The 23,193-nt window shown below is 42.8% G+C and overlaps 1 long non-coding RNA gene across 1 annotated transcript; it reads right to left on the minus strand.

Annotated features, from left to right (window-relative positions):
• Positions 1–3,370: 3,370 nt before the first annotated feature.
• LOC124658935 lies at positions 3,371–6,278 on the minus strand. Its single transcript, XR_006989389.1, has 2 exons — positions 3,926–6,278; positions 3,371–3,763 (listed from the first exon to the last, which is right to left on the minus strand). It is a non-coding gene; the product is annotated as an uncharacterized LOC124658935 (long non-coding RNA).
• Positions 6,279–23,193: the final 16,915 nt, after the last annotated feature.

The raw sequence follows: 23,193 nt of genomic DNA on the forward strand, positions 1-23,193 counted from the left end.
ATGGCATTCTTGAGGTGTGCTATTTCAGCGACTTGGTCACTCTAAAAACATATTCTTCTTTGTTTATACGTATTACATTGATGTTTGCATGCACTGAAGCTACGTGTTTCCTCATTCTTGTTCCTCTTCAAGTCTATTTTTCGGTAGAAATCTTACTGGCCTGCACAATGGTAAAAAAAATATTTAGAGGATTTTTGTTAAGCAAGAATGGCAACTCTGGTAAGAACCGTGCAAAATGACCCTTCATGTGTGCACAATAAGGTTTTCACAAGGCCGGTGCCCATGCACCCGTAGTTGATTCTTTAATGAACTTTGTTTAGATGAGTCAAACATAAGTATGTTCTTCTCATAATTTATACGACAATCCAGGTGAATCACATTTTGGTAAATTTTATGATTTAAAAAAGTTATTTGAAATAACATTTTAAAGTTTTGAACTACATTGTATTTAACATGGGAACGCAACAATACAAAATACTTCTGAAGTTCATTTTTCTTGTAGTCAAAATACCATGTATTCTATTGCTCAAAATTATTCAGAAAACAATACATGATGTGTACTTTCACTCTGTATGTATCGATGTTTAAACATATTCAGTAAATTTCTATAAGGATGCGTTTTAGTTACCATTTGGAGTACAAATATTTTCCAGCTTAGTTTGTTCCTTGGAAGATTTAATAGAATTACAAAGCAGAAGAGGTGAATTTCCAACATGTTACTTTTATTTTGGCTAACATTTCGGGAAATCCGTTTTGGCTCCCGGGACTACATGATCCCGATGTGGACCAATCAGCTTCCCTGTGCATCACCTTTTGTCAGTGTATTCACTTACGTATTTTCTTTGTACCCTTCTTTTTGAATAGTGCTTGCACTCAATTGCCCAGACATAATAAATGCATGTAGTTCTCCAACCATGTTTACCTTTCCGTTTGCCCTTTGTACACTTAACCTCCTCTTCCACCCATCTGGCCTATCTTCTCCGCTCTGGCTGCGGAGTGGGTCGGGTGAGAGTCGAGGCTGGATCTGTTCCAAGTACGCATGCTCCTATGCTCAGATGAAGCACCCAGATTGGGATGAATAATTTAATTTATATGTGGAATCTAGGCCCTTATGAGATAATCCAGCATGATGCCATGTTGAAGGCGCATCGGTGAAGGATTCCAGGTGAGTCTCCGGTGCGTGTTTTATCAGGTCTACGGCAGCCCTTTGAAGACAGTGGTGGCTCATATTTGTTGTTGTTCTTCGATCTTGTTCTTTCTTGGTTTTCTGTTGTTTGATCCTCCTTGTTTTCTTGGTCATCGGTTTGATTCCTCAAATCGTCCTCCCGTGGCGGCGATCCTTTCTTCCTCATGGACCTGATGGGGTTAGTGGAGGGCTCGGCATTCTCGCCAAGCTGATCTGCTGGTGGCAGCTGGTGCTTCGCTACTCTGGTACACGCGCTCAGCCAGCGCCGCTGCAAATCTTGCTATGTTTGGTTTCGGCCTTATGGTGCAGGCCGTGGTGGCCGGACAGGAAATCCCGGGATCTGCGCCGTCGAGTCCGTTTTTGCGGCGTCCTCAGATTGATGGAGTTTCGCCTCCTGCCGTGATTTCACCGAAGGACACTATGGGCGTTAATGGGAACGTGCTACCTACCGATCAGCTGGAGCCTGGAGGCCATCAAGGTCACCTAGGAGTCGTCGAGCGGCTCCTGCCCAAGCCCGCATCCTGCGCCGCGAGCGGACACACGCGGCGGCGGCGGGATGTACGTCGCGCTGTGACGATCTTCTCCTGGAAGACACGATGAAGAACCGCAAACCAGCTGCCGCGGCATGTGTCTGCTCTCACTCCTCCGCTCGTTAACTGAGAGAGATGCAGAGCAACCAAAATTCTGTACAGCCCGTATCATGTACCGTTGGTACATGTTTCGCTATCCTCACCTTTCCCATTCATGCTAGTGCAGGTTCGAATTTATTAGCATACGTATCTCTGAACGTACTTCTTCTGTATCGACCTAACTCTCTCTTTTACCTGCATTTTCTGCGGGTCTTCAAATAAAAGGAAGTCAGCAAACACACGGATGCCCAGACAATGTAATTGGTCCAGCAAAGCAGGTGCATCTAGTACCGGGAGCCAAAACTGCATGCCCTAACATTTCGTTCTTAGTTGTGGTAAACAAAATATAAACACACATATGTGTCAGGGGGCATTAATCAGCAGACATACAATAGTCTGGCGGCTCATCTGATCGAAAAAAAAAAAATTGGAAAGCTCATCCGTGAAGTAATCAGACACGCACACTACATGGCAAGTTATCAAAAGAGGAGAAGCAGAGGACAAAACACGCACCTGACACGCGGGCTGCACCGCTGCAGGCAGTCAGGCACTATACAGAACGTACGCCAAGATTCCTTTTCTCCTCCAGATCCCCTTTCTCACTCTGCCTCTGCTGATTCTAGCTTACACAGGTGAGCATGCTCCAATGCCCCTCAATAAGATTCAATAGTTCGTCGGCACCACCTGTCTTCAGGACGCGAAAATCATCGCCAGTTTGAGTGCCTGATCCCGTCCGCACGCCCGGTGGACGGAGCATAAGTGATTGCTTCCGCATGGGGAGCATCGGTTGTACAAATGACCGGGAGGTCGCTCAGAAAGCCGGACGCGGCCGTGTTGCCTGCGAAGTCCTGCAAGGGCGTCCGCCGTGCCTGGGGAGGCCATCTGACCAGCGTGGACCATCCCCAATTTCCACCGGCACCGATGACGTCAGTCGTCGTCATCGTTGGCAACATCACGGTTGGCGATGCTGGAACGGCAAACGCGAGGACGACGAAGATTGCCGACAGTCATGCGTGACCGGAGCTGCTGGGGATGGCAAGCAGCGCCGCACCCTGGCTCGTCTGGGCAGCTACTTTCTACTGGGTGTTGGGGCTGGGCAGGCCTTCGAAGAGCGGCAGCTAGAGGGGTGGAAGGGGACGCCGGGCCGTGATGCTACTTCCTGTGGGCACCAATTTCATCAGTCAATCGGCTCATGGTATGTTATTCCTTCTTGTGCTACTGAAAGCAAAGAAAAAATCGTGTGTCTTTATTTTTTCCACATTAAACCTGTGATGCCCAGAAGGAAGTAAATATTCGTAGACATAAACAGCAAAGTAACAAAATATCTGTAGCCTATTGGAGGCGTATCTAAGCTTCTTTAGATGATGTGGTTGATGTTTGTAGAGTCTGTAAATGGACATGCCAAAGTTTGCACCACTTGTATGTGCTTGTTCAGCTGATCTGTTAAACGCTTGTAAGATCTGTAAGTGGGCATGCCAAAATCTGTAGCACTTAAAAAAAGGGAAGAGCCTAAAGGAAGCATATTTAGTAGACTGGTACTACAATGCTAGTAAGCTAAATAAACATCCATAAATTTCTTCGAGGTGCTAAATCTCAGAAGCCTGCAAGAACACCAATTTTAAGTAGCATCACATAAGATAGTCTCGAGGTACATCTAATAGACTGGTGACGCAGTGCTGACTAAGCTGGCTAATTATACATGAATTTGTAGTTATTGTCCACCTTAAGGAGCATTACATAAGATAACTTAATGGTTGTCTGAAAAGAAGCCTTGTGTGTAATGTGTGCAGCCTCCTAGCTGCCTTCTTTCCTTCTGTGCTTGTTCTGGTCACGCGTTGCATGTGCAGCCTTGGCAGCGGCTGTCAAAATAGTGTTTTGCTATATGAGCTTGCGCTTCAAGTGGCGGCCAGATTTCTAGATGAGTGAATCAGGCTGGCAGGCCCATGTCCTGGTAAGGAAAACATCAGAGCACATTAGGCCATCTGTCTATAAAGAATCTTTCAGGTTAGTATCTACCTCTTCCGTGTATGTGTGGGCTACTCTACTTTGTTTATACAGAGTAAAGTTCTGGTACAACCTCAATGATTTTTGTGTTTTGAGTACTCCTTACTTTCTACAATGATGTGGTGTCTTGCATTTGGGCCGGGCAGCGACAATCATGAAAGATTCAGCCTGTAGATCTAGCCATTCTTCAGTTTCTTCTTGAATTTGACCATGCGGCCTAACCTTACCGTGCATCATGTATAAACGACCAGTAGCTCTTCCGACAATTAGTGGCACTATAGGCTGAAACATACTGTTAGCTGTATTATGTCTTAAAAAACAAAAAATAGAGCATGCATGCCAAGCTAATTGCGTGCATTTTGTGTGCAGACGGCGATGGCAAAATCGAGGATGTAAATATTCAGTTAGCAAGCGATGATGGCTAAATCAATTATGTAAATATTCAGATAGCAAGTAATTCTGCAATATACTGAAAGGTAAAGCATTTTGAAAGTAGAGCAAACACTGATTGATAACTAAATGAGCTTAGATGATATATGTACTGTTATAATTTCCGTTATCTAAAGGATGAGTAAGTATTGATAAATAATTTGATGATAAGGACATGCTAACTCATGGACCTCATGTGTAGGCAATGATGGAGGGATCAAGTACCTCAATGTTCAGAAGGTACCAGTTGTTCCACAACAATGAACCCTAGTTCAGAGACATTTTGTTCTTGATCCATGTTCTCCCAGATCCGGGGTACGCACACAACAACATTCCTCTCATACCCTCGAGGTATGAAATCTTTGACTGTGATTGCTTGCGTTGCTACTTTCCTACGTTTCTGCAGCCTAATATCTTCAGTCAGTTCCAATATGCATGAACACTGGTAGAACTTGCATCCTGGAGAATGCGGAGAATCGACATATTAGAGTGGCTAACCTAAACCTACACATAATCCACCAGACAGATTAAAATTATAAAAGAAGTGGACGTAAAAAGTAAATAAAAGAAGAAAAAGAAAAACAATGCGAGAACAAACAGCCTAAATCAGCGCATAGGCCAGTAGATAGAGCCAAATTAAGAAGAAGTGCAAAACAAAAGGCAAAAGGCAAAGAAATAATAAGCTTGAAAAATAAATTTCAATTGTAAAATGTGGTAGCAGTAAGCCAGTGGAGTTGGAAAATGGGAACAAAGACCCATGGTCAGTAACTTCATAGTAAAACAATCTTCCGGTAGTTCCATGATAGATTTTCAATTAAGTGTGCAAAGGAAATTTGGAAAAGGAACTGCATACTCTTAAATGACAAAAAATTATAGTTTCATATATCATTATCGGATGGTTACCCACTTCATTGTAAACCACAATTATCTGAACAACAACACTACTAACACATAAATACAGAAAAATGGCGATTACTATGTTAAAAGCTACCATTCCCACCGATAAAAATGAAATCATGACACTATATATAATAACATCGACATCCCTGGATTAGTAAATTTGGCAAGACCAGAATTGGCCAACGGGGAGGAATTGCCAGACTTAGCAGAAGATTGGATAACTTTTATTAATTTAATTTCATGATTATCTTGGTACAAAATTGAGGCCTTGGATCAGTCATTAGCATACATGATTAATTAATTTCCACAATTACCTTGGTGCAAAAATTATGACTTGGATTGTTATCAGCCATAGATGATACATCTTGCAGAAACTCGTGTACCGTATTCGAATTGACCTGCACATGAAGCCCCAATGCATTTTCTTCTTCAGAAACTCAACAATTGGTAGCAACAAAGAATAGCAGTAGGAAAATCAAAAACACCTTGGTACTCTCTAGAGGAGGAGCACCTTGGTAAAAGGCATTCGATGTCTCTGCGGTGGCGGTCATGCTTCCCATGTTTACCGTTGTATTTCACCATTCTCCAGTTATGAAATCAGCAAACAAACTTTGCCGGTTGCCACATGGAATCAGTCGAAGTCTAGGGACGAAGCTAACAAAACTCACCAGATCCACATGTAGCATAGCCAGGTGTCACCTGGAGCCAAAAAAAATATGGGAAGGCCACCCCACGAAGAACTCCTCTGTCTAATCTTGAACCACCCCGTCCTCAAGCCAGATTGAACGCCATGACGCTCGTCCTGGATCGCATCGGCACCGATGCTGCGAGACAAAAGCGGCTACATCCCTTGTGCAGCCTCCTTCTGCCCGCCAGTGCCGCAGCTCTCCCGTAGCAGCGCCACGATCTCTGCTGGTCCGGCGACTCGAGGGGAACTCGAGGCTGCCCGCTGGGGGAAGGGGGACTGGGGAGGAGAGGGGCGGAGGGCCGGTGGAGGTGGAGACCGGGCAAGGGGATGTGGATGAGATCTTTTCTGCCACCATGTGGAGAGGGAGAAGATGAGAAGAATCGGGAGAGAAAGACACACGGAGATACAGCAGTCCAGTTTTCCAGAGAGGTCTCGTGATAATCAAAGCGGTGGGAGAATTTTTTTTTTTTTTTTTGACAGAATTGGTGCTAAAGAGATATGGTATCCTTTCCTCTTCTTTTGTGGGTCAGGGTGACCGGCAACCGGAAACCACCGGAGGAAATAAACATTTAAAAAAAATCAGAGACTTGCAGTTACAGGGAGAGATAAGGAAATAATGTTGGGGAGGATTACGTGTCAAGCAATTACTAAGGGATGGTGAGCGAAATTAGCACATGAACAGTGCCTGAACTAAGGAAAGAGCACAAAATCATCCAGCCTTTATATAGGGTATAATTGGTCACAGTAGTAATTAGTGTAGCCCTCCTTAGTCTGCTAAAAGAGACTCTAATTAAGATTCGCATGCTTAATTAGGTATCCAAAGTACATCTTTACTGCCAAACTATAGAACAATTTCCGACTGGCTTGTATGAATTTTTATATCTTTGATGGGATGGAACTGATTGTTTCTCTGCAAATCGAAAAATTATATAATTGGAGAGATATAAAAAAGAAAAAGTCAAAAAATGTGAATGTGCACAGAGCGCACCTGCTCTATCCAAGTTTTTCCTAATAGAAATGCTGAAGAAATACTGCGTAAATCTCCTATTATGCTAAAAAAAATTGATGCGCATGCAGTGACGAGTGAGAAAAAGATGGAAACCAATTACTGTGCACAAGCACAATGTTCCTCCCCGTGTTCTGAATTTGGAAACGCCATATTTTGAGAACAGTTACTCCATATTTGGTTGTATGACGAAAGATAGATCTGGTCTACTCTTCTGAAGAGCAATTATGAGATTAGGCTGTTTGAGACCCGAAAATGCTGAATGGAACCTGGGTGCACGCGCACCCAGTTATGAAAAATTCAAAAAAATGTTATTTAAAAGTTTCAGAAAAAATGATGTAAATTTTTGCATGTATATATTATGTTGATACTTACTCATGTGCGTTTTCACAAAAAAAAAATCATTATGTGTGACCTACACAAAAATGACAAAATGCAAATTCCTATTCACTATTCTCATTTAAACATTTTGTCATTTTTATGCAGGCCACATACAATGGTATTTTTTCGTGAAAACGCACACGAGTAAGTATCAGCATAATATGTACATGCAAAAATTTACTTTATATTTTTAAAACTTTTACATAGCATTTTTTTCATTTTTTGGGAAACTGGGTGCGCACGCACCCAGGTTCCATTCGTGCGCGCGCGGACAGGTTTGAGACCACGTTAAATTTACAGTCCAAGTAGACGCGATAAGCTTACATGATGTTTCAATTGAAGATTTCGTGTCCCGGCCACAAAACCACATATAGAGAATGCGACGTCTCACACTCCAGATGCTCCAGCAGCGCTGGAAAGATTGCTTGAGGTGCTTGCGAGAGGCCTCACCAGCGGCGTCAGAGCCTCGACGACGACGCTCATGTCTGGCCGGATCTTCGGGTTGTACTGAACACAGAGGCGCGCGACTGCGGCCATCTGCTTTGCAGGAGTGCGGCAATATACAAACTGTTATTCCTTTGATAATAGTACCGTGAGATTGGAATTATATGCAGTAGTATACAGTATAACATGCTAGAGCGCTGCAAGGGTACCATTTAAGAAGAGCTAGAAACAAAATCTCGGGAATACGTCTCTCTTTCATTGCAACGAACGATGGCCAACCAATCCGGCCAATAGGAGCACGGCTGGAGAATTCCTCCCCCCCTACAGCATGGCGAGTTGGCGACGCTGAGAGAGAGACAACGCGTGGTCCGTTTCTCATGTCAACCAGCCAGGAACGGAATTGCTCCCGGCTTCTTCAAATCCGGTGATTCCTATGTAACTCATTGTACATACCGAAAATACTAAACGAAACCTGGTTGCTCGGCGCACCCACTTTCTTAAAATTTGGAAAAAAAATACTACTTAAAAGTTTCAAAAAAATTAAAATAAATTTTGGCATGTACATATTATCTTCATACTTACTCATGTAAGTTTACATGAAAAAATATAATTATAGTTGGCCTACACGAAAATAATAAAATATTCAAATAAAACTTGGCCTATACTCGTGTAAGTTTGTACTATTCAAATAAAAATATAATTATACTTGGCCTATACTCGTGCAAGTTTGTACTATTCAAAGAAATAGAAATTTCTATTTTCTTATTTTTGTGTAGGTCACATATGTTCATATTTTGCCTTAAAAAACTGCATAAGTGAGTATCAATATAATATATACATGCGTGCATTATTTCAATTTTTTCTAAAACTTCTAATTAAATTTTTTAAGATTGTTTTTTTTTTACAATCGAGTGGGTGCACATCCATGTCCACCGAATCCGCGTACTATAACTTATACACCTGAGAGTTTGAAGTGCATGATTGGACGACTATAGCACTACGGTTAGATGGGGCAACATCGTTAGGGCTGGCGGGCGCCACAGCCGAGCGCTGCAAGAGGCGGGGCGAAGTGGAGGGAATGTCTGCCCAAGCGCGTGAGTTAGCATCGGCATCGTCATACTAGCCTTCGGTCAGTCTAGCCACTTTGGCAGTCAGGTCAGCAAATACGGGCAGCTGCAGCCTCAGGTACGACCGCGTACAGTAGTCGAGAGGGGTATCGCCTCACACCGGCGCGTCCTTGCCTCCGATTTGAAAGGGAAGGACGGCAGAAACCTCCCGTGTCCCCATGGAGACCTAGGCAAACAAGGCAGACCTACGGTGGCGCGCCGACCAGCGAGGGAGGCCGAGCAGGCGTGGGAGATGGCGGTGTGGCATCCTCGCGGGGGTGCTTCCAACGGAGAGAGAGAAAAGGTTTACGGGTAGGCCTCCAAGTTCTTTGCCTAGGTGGATTTATTTCCGATACTCGGAGTGGCTCCCTATGTGTTGGGTGTGAAGTGGCGATGCTGGAGCCACACAAAGATTTAGGGCTAGCCAAGTGCAGGTAATGGGTAGGGTATACACTAGTAGAAAATGGGTCTTTTGTTTGGGGCTGCAAAGAGCATTAGTCCCAGCCATGTTTTGAATCGGTACTATTCTTAGCAATAGTCCGGTTCCAATGGATTGTTGAAGCAATCGAAGAGGTTGAAGAGGGAAAGTTCCTACTCGACAGAGAGAACGACGAGCTGACAAAGACCCTAAAAAATAAGGAACACCCAAGATGAACACGAGGCTTTGGACCTTCTCTTCCTTAGAGCATTGGGTTTTCCGGGGACAAGTGAATTTATAGAAGCCGATCTAGATCAAAGAAGCGGGAGGCGGAGCAGTTGCAGAAGTTAGAAACAAGTAACTTGGAATTGTATGTCATTCTAAAGGAGTTACAATAGCAAGTGACCCATAAAGGGACAACTGTTCAGCTGCAGTAAGATCCTGGATTCGATAGTACCGCCGACCATCTCACATGAAAAGGAGCGTGGCTTCCACATGGGCCCAGGGTGATGATGCACATGTTGATGAGTCGCCGATAGATCGCTACCCAGTGGATGATATCATGCAGAAGACAAACTGTGAGCTACACCAGTCAATGAAGAACATATCCATGAAGGTGGCGGTCGGCTTTGCTTTAACTAGTGAACCTGGATCATGTTGGCATGGCAGTGAGATTCAAGCTGGCTATGCTAATGTCAGGGTGAATGAAATTGTACTGGGGTATGAGTTAGTGGAGCATGACATCCCTGGACCTGAAGGGGAGTCAACACTACGAGAAGCCATGGGTGCTATCGTTCTATGGCCCAAAAAAAACATAGTGTTTCCAGCTCAGCGCCAAGGCCACAATTTCCTCCGGTGAGGCATCCAACACCTCCAAGGCCTCCGTCTCCTCTAGCACCTCCAAGTTCACCACTTCATGATCAAGATCCAACACCTCCAAAGCCACCGTCTCCTCCAACACGTCCAAAGCGGAAGAGTGCCAATACCCCAATTCCACCGTCTCCTCCAGCAGCAAGAAAATTGACTTATTAAAGGATCCTTCTAAGCAGACAGGACGTGTTGTATCTTGCGGGAAAAAAGTTCCCCGACTCCCCCCCCCGGCTCAAGGTGTATCCCGAGAAGAACTTACGTTTGGCTGATGTAGAAGGATGACAAGGTCTTACTGTTAGTTAATTTCCGGGCCTCGATGAAATGCCCAAGCCTAATGAACTAACATTGAAATATGTCCGCGGGAAGCCTCTGATCAGACCTCAGCTGATCCCACTCCTACTAACACAAATGCGAAAATTGCATGAGTGGTAAGAGGAAATCACTAAGGGAGATCACAATTATCTCATGGCGGCACTATGAAATGAGCATCACTACCGTGAAGTCTCCATAGCTATTGAGCTTGAAGAATTGTTTCAGTTCTTCAACCTAGATGCCCTCGACAAATATGTCGTCAGTTCCTGCTCTTTGTAAGTGATTTATTTCTGTAATTAAGTTTCTAGCTCACCTTGTTCGTTGCATTTATCATCACTATTTTCTGTTGTACGCTATTATGCAGCTGGAAGATTCTCGAATGTAGAAGAAAGCTAATCTATGACATTGGATTCATTAACCTATATGTCGTTAATTTTGCTATGATAGACAAATATCCCAAGGACACAGAGTCTAACTTCCTAAACTTTTTAGTGAAATAAAATACACTTGGGTACATATTATTTCCTTACAACTTCACTGTCTTATATATATATATTCTATTTTTCTTACTCGATGTTGAGTGTAATTGATGAGTTATGCATGCATGCCCAAATTTCACTATATTCTGCTAATCATTAGAGCCGACTTTGGAAAAGTATATATCATGGATCCATTAGATAAAGACCCTGAGGAGTATAACAACTTGATTTACATGCTCGATAGGTAATTTTATTCATTATCGCACTATATCGACCTCTTTCGTTCATTTCCTGATAAAATCATTATTACAAATGTTGGAAAGTGTTCATCACAAAAGTGACCGGCCACCGGAGCTGCGTTATGAAAGGATCCATGTAAGTAGGTAGTACTAGCTTCAATATATATACCATTATCATGCTTGATTATTTTTTGATTCGTTATATTCTCGTAAAGTGCGAGAGGCAGCCACAGGGGACCAGTTTATGTGCATACTACGTTTTTGAGTTCATCAACATAGTGACTGAGCGACGCGTAGATTACAAAAAAATCGAGTACGTAAAAAATATTCCAATTCTTTTTATGATGATTTTCTATACACACAACTCATATATTCATATTTGATCTTATTCTTTATAGTGCGAAGACGGGTGGGGAAACATCCTACCACAGGCATGCCTACGACAAATTCTAGAGGAATTGTCGGAATTTTTGCTTACGAATGTCATATCTAAAAACGGAAAACACTATTACCCGTATAACTCTTTGTAATTTAATGATCTCCATGTAATAATATAGTGCATCAACATGTATGATTGTCGAGCTCCCATGGCTACCAAGTGTATATATATGTTTGCGAGAAAATTATATATATATGTCGAGCTCCCATGGCTACCAATTGTGTAGTATGTAGTAGTCTGCATACTACATGTACAATATATATGTATTAGCGTAAAATATGTGTAAATAAAAAAATTGAATGAAAATAGAAAACAAAAAATACAGGGGCTTGAACCCTAAACCCTGGCGCGGACTTTAGTCCTGGTTGGTGTTACCAACCGGGACTAAAGGCCCCCCAACCCGAGCATTCCGCGGGTGCCACGAGTGGATAACTTTTAGTCCCGATTTGTAACCCAACCGAAACTAAAAATGTGGGCTTTAGTCCCGTTTTGATAGTTTCGGTTGGGCAACCGGAACTAAAGACCCTCCTGAACTAGGATAATAGATCTGTTTTCTATTAGTGATAGGTACCATATGCATACATGTAGTCCGTGTGTAGGATTGTATCATTACCAGACCCACGAGAAAATCGGTATCTGGTACCTAATGGGTAGATCATATAATATATTATTTATTTCAAATCTTATATTTATTAAGAATATTTGACAAAAAAAACAACTATCCCAAATTCTCAACTCAACAATATGTAGGTGTCCATATCCTACCCATGTGGATACGGTACCCGTGGGTAAAACTGTCATCCTTAGCCGGCAGCAATTTTATGGGCAATCTTTTTTCCTAGCCCCCAATATCCCTATTTGGGGAGTGAATGGGTGCTTTTGGAAGCTCCACGGGAGATGTTCTAATTCTCATTACAATCCCTAATCTTATGTTGGGATCTAACCAACTCAAAATTTCTTGATTCGGTTCTTGTGGGACAGTTTATGGAACTGCGCAAAGATGCACCTAAGTCAGATTTTTTTGATGTGCTAGATTGGATTAACGAACATGATACTCTACCTAACGTTGGTAGGTGGAGATTTTAATATAATTCAGCAACAAGAGAAAAAATAACGCAAACTTTAATGTAGATGCCTCTTTATTTGAATGCAATAACTGAAAAGCCTAACTTGAAAAAAATAGTTATCACAGGATGCCAATTTCCTTGGGCTAGTTGAAGAGAGATTCCTACCACGGACTAGATCATGCTTTATCTAATGTTAATGTTGAAATATTAGGTCCATGTGTAGTGGCTTATAATAGCTTTCAGTTTTCCTAAAATCTCAAAGTCAATATATGTGGCAGCTCATGTGAGTTTACGTCTAAGTTGGTGACAACTTATAAGGGAGTGGCAAGAGGTGAAAAGTTTAGACCCACATGAAATGCTAGGAGGAAGATAGACCACTTTATAAGATGGTTTGTTCCACCACTAGTAAGTGAGTGAGAAGACAAGTGATACATGCACGCTCCTCTCCTCCTTGCTTGTCTCGTCACGACGTGCGCGTGCCGCACTTGTGTTGAGCGGATTGAGCCTCGAGCCAAGACTTTTCTTTCTTTTTGCAGTTTAGAAAACCGAATAGTGTTAGTTAGTTGGTCTGGGTGCTCATATTGCCTAGGGTTTCATGAATCTATATAATCTATTGCCTAGGGTTTCATGAATCTATATAATCTATTGCCTAGCGTTTTTCCACCTCTCTATGCTTGCACCGTCATCGTAGCCTATTCCATCCAGCCCGCCGGAGTGCATCGGCGAATGGGAGGACCACTCGCCTTTGCGATGGGAGGACTAGGTTTTTGGAAAATGCTCTGCGCGACTTACTGAACAAGTCGGGCGGTGCGGCCTACCGTCATCTTCAAGGTTGTCTACTTCGACCTGTTTTCACCAACTTCATCATCAACAACGTTACTGATGCGTCGACGACTGCTTCACCTCCACCAGATCAGTACGTGTCACGTGATCCAATCTATTTAGCGATGGCTGTTGTATCATATGCACTGATGTTGTTCATGTTGTTTAATATATTGACTATGTTGAAATTTCACATGTTAGTAGCTCCTGTAGTCAAGTTTTATTTTATATTTTGAAATTAATCATGCACATTTTACCTAATTATCCAACAGTTGAGCGGTAACCAATAATTCCGCTTGTATGAGTGTATGCCATGCCGTGTATGGGGTCGGATCACATACCATTACTAATTGATTCTGGTGGTCCTGTCCACGTAGGAAACAAATCTCACTTTTGTTTGAACTATAGAACGTTATATGAGATGTTAAGAGATAGATGGAACTTGGTTCTTACGAGAGATACTCCTAGTGAGAGATGGGAAAATAAGATAAGACATCTAATAGTGTTCCTTCATGGCGGGCTAGAAATTTGAACGGAGATTCTAAAAAGGAAAAGGATTGGCTCCTTTTTCAGATTGATGAATTTGATATAAAAGTGGAACCAGTGCTCCAAGTGTAGCCAAAAGGGCACAAAGAGGGAGGTTGATGATTGTCTTGTTAAACTAAGGCAGGATGAAGAGACCAAATGAGCTCAAAGTGCTAAAGTGAAGCATTTGTGCAAGAAGGTGAAAAAAATATAAAATATTTCCAATCAATTACAAACGGAAAGCATAGGAAGAATAAAGATCTTCTAGCTAGAGTAAGATGTGAGGCGTAGAATGAAAATCACGTGGAATGCATTGATATGTGGGAGTCTGCTGCGTGAACATTTCGAATTGCCTTCTTATTATCCCTTCCAGTGCAACAAGTTGTGCATTGCCGTGCAATGTTGTTCACACCATGTATCCCTAGTGTGATCTTTTAGGCATATCCACTTGTTAAGATTATGATTCTTGGATATTTTGGGAGGGTTGTGTTAAGCTTCATGCACTAGCCACTTGAACCAAAAGTCCGAACTGATGGAAAGAGCTAGGCAATCTACTTTATACACGTCAACACCCCCTCTCACGTGTGACGGAAAGACGAGAAGATAAGTCAACACGTGTAGAGAGGCAAAGAGGCAGCGGAAGGCCGAATACACACGACAGGAGGCCGCGGGGATTTTAGAATAAATTATGAAAGCCAGGATTTGAACTCAAAACTTGGAGCTCTGATACCATGTTAGGGCAATATGCTTGTTGTATTACCAAGGGGCCAAAGGCCACAATATAGTACATGTACAGGTGCACATATGCAGAAAGCCCCCTAACATATGGGGAAACTACAATATACAGATATATACATCTAACAGTTTGGACCATTCGTGGTTGTTGTTAGTTTGGTTTGGCAAACGTTCGTGCCATAGGAGGTCTTCTATCATTCTGTGAGATGCGAGTTTTCTCGGCAAAGGAGCAGGGTGTGGAATAGGCTCTCTTCATCAAAGGCTCGACCTGAATCGGGGAATAGGTCGATGTTGAGGTTCTTTGTAAGGGCGCACCACGAGTGATGTGGTCCGAAAACAATGACAGTCTGCCTGAACCGTTTGGATTGACTGGTGCAGCTGTTTGCTATCAAGGCGCCGCTTATGCTAAGGTTCGTCTGAGGGGAGGTAGCTTTGCCCATCATGGCAACCTTAAGTCACGCCAAAAGTTTGACCACTGACGGCCGTGATGTGGAGCTTTGACCAGCCCTTGGCCATTTTAGGTATCAAGAACGAATTTAAAGAGGTTGTCTCCTTCATCGTCCATACGAGCTGATCCATCATGGTTCACAAGGAAGGCAGAGTGGTCAATAATGAAGATTGTTTCATGTGTTGTTGCTGCAGCCTCGGCGATGCATGATTTCATCGGTGATTGCTCCGTGATTGGCTTGCCAGTCCCCAGTTAGTTCTGGCTTGAAAGGGTTTTCCGTTTGGGGCTCACTGGATCTTCGTTTAGCCAGAACTAACCGGGGATATATGTCGGGACCCACAAGCTCTACATTTCATGTGGACAGGGTTGATGGCGTGCAACCTGTCGAAGGATAATAATGTTTGGACATTCGGCAGCTGTACTTGTGAAGAATCTGGAATGCGTGTATTTATTAGGTATAGGCGCTCAAGTCTAAAGCGGTTCGCGCGGAAGGCGGAGTGGTCCCATTTATCGTCGATAGTTATTTCTAACATCTTCTATGTTTTTAGTTTAGTTTTAGCAGTGGGCTGTTGCAAGCGGCGGTGGTCTTCTTCTTCCCGAGTTCTAAAGCAGGACCCAACTCGATCTGTTTGTCTCTAGGGATTAGACGTGGTTGCAGTTAGTTTTTTATGTTGGTTTGGTTGTCACATTTTTGTTCGTTAATCTTGTTCTAATCTTTCTGTACCTTCTGGCCATTTTTATGGTGTCTTACGGTTCTTCTAATATGTTTAACATGCAGCTCTTTTGCATGGTTCAAAAAAAAGTTGATCCTAACCCTATTTAGCTTGATTATCTTGCGTGCAAGAGTAATTGTAGTCTCATGATAGATATCTGCACGCGCAATTGCACAGGTTCTTGATAGGTGTGGCAGAGCATGAAGAATACAGACTCAAATCAAAAACATACCTTGGCGGCGCCCATGGGAGGGTAATCTCCTTCAAGCCTCGTGTCGACGCATAGATGCACTTTAGATTTGCTAAGTTTTGGTGTAGCCTGCATGTCTATGTGATTAGAGTTTTGCTGTTGCATCTTCTGAAGAAGTTATATCGATATCTTTGAATGTGCAGACGTACCCATTTCACGAGTGTTTCTTGGCCACGGGGTGATGTAAGATCAACTGCTTTCCGACCTGTTAAAAGTTCCAGCAGCACGACACCGAAGCTGTAGACATCGCATTTTGTGCTTGATTGCTCCACCGATGTATACCTAGTGGAACCAAGACTAGATAAGGAGGAGAATACATATGATTTTCCAAGCTCTCGTGGAAGAATCGGACAGCATGGAATTCGCTTAGTTACATACTCAGGCGCATCATAACCGGAACCGGGAAGAGGATAAATACGATCCAAAAGAATGTCATCTATGTATTCGGGGGGCTGTCTGGAGACACCAAGGCCGCCAATCTTTGCCTCGTCGCTGTCGAAGAGAAGTATGTTGCTGGACTTGACGCATTTGTGGACAATGCAAGGCTCTACCTTCTCGTGGAGGAACTCAAGCCCAGTTGCAGCACTTAGAGCAATCTTCGCTCGTTGCGCCCACGATAGAACCGGTCCCTGTTTGGCTCTAATTACATTCTTTTTTCCTGTGATCATAAACCACAAGAATATTAGCTTCTTTTATCCTACAAACAGCAGTTGATCAGTTTTAAGATATGGCAAAAACGTGAACACATTAACAGAAGGTTTAGCCAAGGAGATATAAATCACATCAACACCTCACGACAAAGTTCGCCAAAGGTGTGCCTGCCTAAGTTTTCTTTATTGTTGTGAACTCACACGCCCTCGAAAGTTAAAAACTGATGTGTTTCTATGTGCATGCGCATCATGACCTGAGGGCCAAGATACTACTCGGTTACTACTACTGACATGGACTTCGAAAAGTCCTTTTAGTAGTTTTTTAATTAAAATACAATCTTTTAAATCTTAAAAGTCTGGAGAAAATTACCAGAGTACATACATATATAGACTAACTCTAGTTTGTATGGCTAAATTTTCATTGAAATATCATTTCAGTGTGATCTACACAAAAACAGAAACATGTTAAAAGCAAAATTTAGGTTTTCTTGACATCTAGGTACTGGCAGCAGGGTGGATTGGGATCGTGGGCAGTAGAGTACGCACTGGTAGCATGCTCCCATTACCCGCGACCAGTACATATAATGGAAGCTTGCAGCCGGGACACGCGACTGGTATGCGGACTACTAGTCGCGTGTGGTCTGGACTCGTGACTAGTACCTACTACTGCTGGTGAGGTACCTGCCGCGGGTGCCGCCCGCGAATGTAGCCAATTTGTACACACAAACGATAGGCTTTTTCCTACGTGTGGCAAAGCTGTTATTTTTATTGGTGGTCTTCCTTTAGTCTTGCCAAAACTGTTGGTGTCTCTTCTAACCGTGCCGTAAAGTGCCTCTTCCACGATAGCAGCTCTGTCAAAAAATGAAGAAGAAAACCACACAATTATTGTTCACCTCCGGTGAAAGCGTCTACACCACCGACGGCGAGCTCTACATCGACCACGACTATCTCGACCACGACTACATCATGTATATTCGGCTACCCATCAGTAGGAAAAGGCTCATTAGTGGCGCATCAAAAAGGCTATTATGTGACGCATGGGCGATGAGGTCACAGAATTTTTGCCACAAAAATAAGAATTTTATGGCGCACGGACCCATGCGCCACAGAAAGTCTTATTTCTGTGGCGCACCGGCGATGGCAGCGGTGGTACCTCAACATCAACATCAATGTAAATGTTTACAACTACACATCGGTAACAACTCCAGCCAAAAGTGTATGTATCATCTCTTATGTCTGTGACACTCCTGCTATATGACTGCGGGAGGGAAGAGAAGACACCATAAGGGAACGTTGATGTTGACAAGGCGGGTACTGGCAGCGGGCAGGCTTGGCACGCGGGTAGTAGAGTAGGTACAGGTGGCATGCTCTCATTACCTGTGACCAGTACTTATAATGGCAGCATGCAGTCTAGGCACGCGACTGATACGTGGACTACTAGTTACGTGGCCTAGGCTCGCGACTAGTACCTACTACTACTGGCGAGGTACCAGCCACAGGTGGCACCTGCGGTTGGTAGCTAATATTTTATCCTCTAGGGTCTTGTTACCACATTTTTTCCATATCAAAGTTTTTTGAAATGTTAAAAAATAAAACATATGTTTTTTAGGAAAAGGGCAAAGGGCGCATCCAATCTACAACCATATACAACCATATACATACATCTAAAGTAAAAAAAAATCTGGTAGGGACTTTTGAAGAAATTTTGCCATGATTGATCAATAACGATGGTTCATGCAGGTTTACTCTTTTGTTCCATCCATGAAGTCATGCAAGATAAAATCTGACATAAATATTGAACAGTGAAGTAGCACTCTGAAAAATGAATAGCGCATCAACATGAGAAGATGGGGTCAGTAGCTTTCATCAAGGAAGTGCTAGAGAAGATGGGGTCAGTAGCTTTCATCATAGAAGATCTACAGGAGGCTTTGCCAGATTTGTTGGTCTCTTGGAGTGCTAGAGAAAAGCTATCCAGTAAGAGGCAGAGTATAAGGCCTTAGCAAATGCTAAGGCAGAACTGATATGGGTTGAAGCACTCGTTGGTGAACTTGGCGTAAAATTAAAGGAAAAGCCATGTCTTTGGTGTGACAATACCTATTTGTCTATAAATCCAGTTTGTCATGCTCGTACCAAACACATCGAAATTGTTTTTTTATTTTGGAGAAAGAGTTGCAAGAAATTTGCTAGATATCAAGTTTGTTTCAAGTAAAGATCAAGTTGCAGATGGCTTTACAATGGCACTTCCTGTCAAGAAGTTAGAGGAATTTAAGCATAATCTAAACCTCTCCACAGGTTTAGATTAAGGGGGAGTGTTAGACATGTTGCATGTATACGTTTTCCTCTCATGTACAATCGTAGGTATGGAGGAGTCCTCCATCCTACCGATGAACTCTTTGTATCGATGGGCCAAGTCCCAAAATCATATAACACGAAACCGTGCTGAGTTCCAAAGCCACGTTCCACGCCAAAACCTAATACAGTGAACTCGGCTTGCACCAGCGGTAGAAGCGGTGATTCTTTTCCCTTAACCTATCTGGTTTCCTGGCTGGGAGGCGGCTAGCTCATGCAAGATTGGCAAGAGGACGAAGACTTGAGACGACGGGGTTCCTTCAAAATCGGCAGGATGCCTGCGGACTCATGGAAAGAAGGCGGGCTTCTAGGTAAGGTTGGTAAGACGGCGACGAACTCACGGCAAGGCCGTGGGGTTCCATGCTTCCAAGGTTGGCAAGACGACGGGGTTCTAGCAAGGTCGGAACTCGGAAGACGGCGAGGTGCCGGCAAGGTCGAAAAACAGCGACAAACTAATGGTGAAATGGCAGCAGACTCACGGCAAGAGGCGTTTGTTGTAATGCTTCTCTAGGAATACCATAGCCCGTATGTTCATATGTGATACTGACCGATTGTCTCCTTGCATGAATAGGACAAGAGTTCTATTCGGCTACACATCGACATCGAGGAGTTGTACTCGGCTGGCACGCCATGGCTCTTGGCTGGGCGGCCCAAACCTATACGCTGTCTGATTGATGTTCACACGGGAGAAAGAAAACGCTATAGCACTGTTAGTAGAACCCCAAGAAAAAACAAACCATATATTAACAAGTGCGACCAAACCTAGAGTTTCTGAAAGTACCAACTCACCGTTTCCTCAGCATCAATTGGGGGACAAAACGCCCACCTAAAGTAACAACTGACCGTGAACTTGAAGAACTAGTTTAAAAAACTCACTGTGAAGAATGTCGTGCAAGGACCCCCTGGACGTGTACTCGTAAGCAAGAACACGGTTGTCTCCTTCGAAACAGTATCCAACAAGCTGGACAACGTTCCTATGTTTGAGTTTTGAGGCCACCAGAAGGTCAAAGACCTGCAGCTGGAGGGTGGTAGTTAGAGGGCAAGCCTTTATTGGATAAATAAAGATAATTATCTGGAATGTTGAAAAAGGGAAGGCACGCGGACCTCCAAATCGATCTCTGCAGTACGATTAATCGTCTTGATTGCGGATGTCTGTCCATCTTCCAGCACCCCGAAGAAAACCTTACTGGATGAGCCCTCTCCTATTAGAGCTTCATTGCGAAAGTTCCTGGTTATTTTCTTCAGTTCAAGCATGGAAATGGTCGGTACCACAGATGACAGAGTTCTGTCGTTGTTGTTCACAGTAGCAGGGGTAATAGGGGTAGTGGAAATCACATTCTCTGCGTTTCCACTTCTAATAAGGTCTGAGTTGCTACCTGCATCAGGGGAAAACTGAGAAAAGGCTGGTACCACGGATGGAAGAATTTTGCCAGTGTTATCCACAAATAGCTAGGGGAATAAGGGTAAGGGAATTCACACCCTCGTAAGTCCAGAGTTGCTACCTGCATTAGGGGAAGATTGGGAAATGGTCGGTACCACAGAAGGTAGAGTTTTGTTAGTGTTATTCACTGTAGCAGGGGTAATAGGGGTAGGGGAAACCACATCCTCTGTCTTACCAAATCTGATAAGTCCATAGCTACCTGCACTTCGGGAAATTTGAAATAAACATTAATATGAGAAGGTACCAAGAACATTTGATTACTAATTGTGCTATTAAGAACAATAAACATTTATAGACAAGTGCTTGAAGTGATAAATCTTAACAGAATTGTGCTCTATGTGGTTGACCCTCTGGAATTAAACCACTAGTAAGATACCTTGTAGCACAAGAGAAATGAGAATCGTAAAGCACATTTGTAGTATACAAGGTATTGTCCCAACATTTATATCTTAATATTCTGAAAGAAAGTAGTGAAATTTAATTTGAGCCGTTTATGATTTTCACTTTTATTTAACTAATCATTAGGGGTGAATTTAAGTTATAATTCTTACACTATTTGAAGTAAGAAAGCGGAATAAGCAATTATGCGGTCCACTCAGACTAGCACGCAAGCATACCACAAAGCTCCTACGGTGTTCAGAGTAAAATACTATACATATGTGGTAAATATTAAATGCATGCACCAGCCAGTTCAACCAATCTAAAGTTTGACCTCATGGAGAAGGGCGAACAATATTTTTTAACACTCCATCTCATGTTACCGGGCCATACATGTGTGATTGATATAGACTGCCGCTCTAATACAATTTTTAATTTATGCACTAGCCAATTCACCCATGAAGGTGGGCAATATATTTCAACAGTAAATAGTCAGTGGAAATTTGCTACAATAATTACTAGAAGAACTTATTCTGCGCACAGCCATAAAATTGAGGAAATAATATAATTTCCCTGACAACTAGCGAGATAGACTTAATTAGTTGAAGAGGAGAGGAGCTATTATAATTTGTATTTCTCAGAGAGGACAGCCTAAGTTCGTTATTACCTGTAAAAGATTTGCCCTTGCGCTGGTGGAAAGCTTTTCTAACTGTCCTAAGTCTGTCCGCTACTTCAACCATTTCTGGACGTAATTTCCCTTCCATTTTCAAGCATTCAGCTGCTAGTTTCGCGATATCGTCAAGCAATTTCATGTTCTTTCTATCATTTGCAATTTCCTCATCAAACATTTGTCTCACATGTTTCCCTTTCCTCAGGGCTTCGGCGAAACTTTGAGCTAGGATAATATTTCCATCCACAGCTTTCTTTCGCGTGATGATTTCCAGTAAAACAACTCCAAAACTATATACATCACTCATTGGAGTTAGGATCCCACTCTGACAGAACAAAGGGTCCATGTAACCTATGCAGCCAATGACAGATCTCGTATACTGATTACCTTCAGCAGCAAGCAATCTTGCTATCCCAAAATCCGATATCTTTGGCCGCAGATTCTCGTCCAGAAGTATATTAGCAGGTTTGATGTCACCATGAAGAACAGGACTATACATCGAATGCATGCATGATAATACTTCAGCGGACTCAATAGCAATGTCCAAACGTTTGTCCAAAGGGAAGGGGACAGGACCATTAGCATTGTTGCAGTGAAGGATGTTCTCGAGGTTGCCATTGCATACAAACTCCATAACAATCATAAGCGCACTTTCCTCGGTGCAGCAACCTAACAGTCTCACAACATTCTTGTGATTTATCTGGGAATGCACTATCACTTCCTTGGCAAACTCTTCTTTCTTGGTTCCATTTTTGTATCTCTTTACTGCGACTGGACGATGATAATCTAATTTTCCTTTGTAAACCTTGCCAAATCCTCCTTCTCCCAGGACGGTGCAATACCCATCGGTGATGTCTTCTATCTCTTTTTGAGTGAAAGATCTTAGATTATGGTTGTTATCCGCTCTTTGGAGCACCACATTTCCATTAGCATGAAGGAAATCCCTAACATTGTTCCCTTGGTAATCCATATGCAAACTACAAACCAAGATCAAATTCGTATAACAAGGAGAGGTGTGCCTTGCCTGTGTCAGACTGTAACTAATATCAGCATGCTTACTAGAAAGTAGAAACCATCAGTTATGTTTTGTGAGGGGGGGATGTTATCTCTCCAACTAAAGACAACTTTGATTGCGATTATTTTTATTTTGGAAAATAGAAGGTGAATTGGTGTTCATACAGAAAATGTTGATATCAAAGATGACCTATGCTTTTGGATGCATATCCTTATAATTAGGATATCTTAGACCTTGATGCAAAAACACAAGATGTTAGAATTATCAGAAAATATAGCAATTCTTATGGCAGAGAGACAAATTTCGCCACTTGCTGAGATGGGGCCAACGCGACACGAACTAGGAGGCAGGGAATCGTGATTGTTTCAAGTTTCAACCCGCAAAATGTGAGGGAGCTGCCCCTGTCCTGTAGTGCCTCCTAGGAGAAGCTGGACATTTGGGTGTCTTTACTTCTCATCCCCAAACATATCCTTGAATGATACAGAAGCAAAATTCCTCGGAGCATGCTTATTATTCTAGTCTAAGGCAAGAGCCATTCTAAATATCTCCGAAAAATTTCGGGCAGCACCATGGTGAAAAATAGTGATGGAGAACAAAGAA

The sequence above is a fragment of the Lolium rigidum genome, chromosome 6 (genome assembly GCF_022539505.1).
Source record: "Lolium rigidum isolate FL_2022 chromosome 6, APGP_CSIRO_Lrig_0.1, whole genome shotgun sequence".
NCBI lineage: Eukaryota > Viridiplantae > Streptophyta > Magnoliopsida > Poales > Poaceae > Lolium > Lolium rigidum.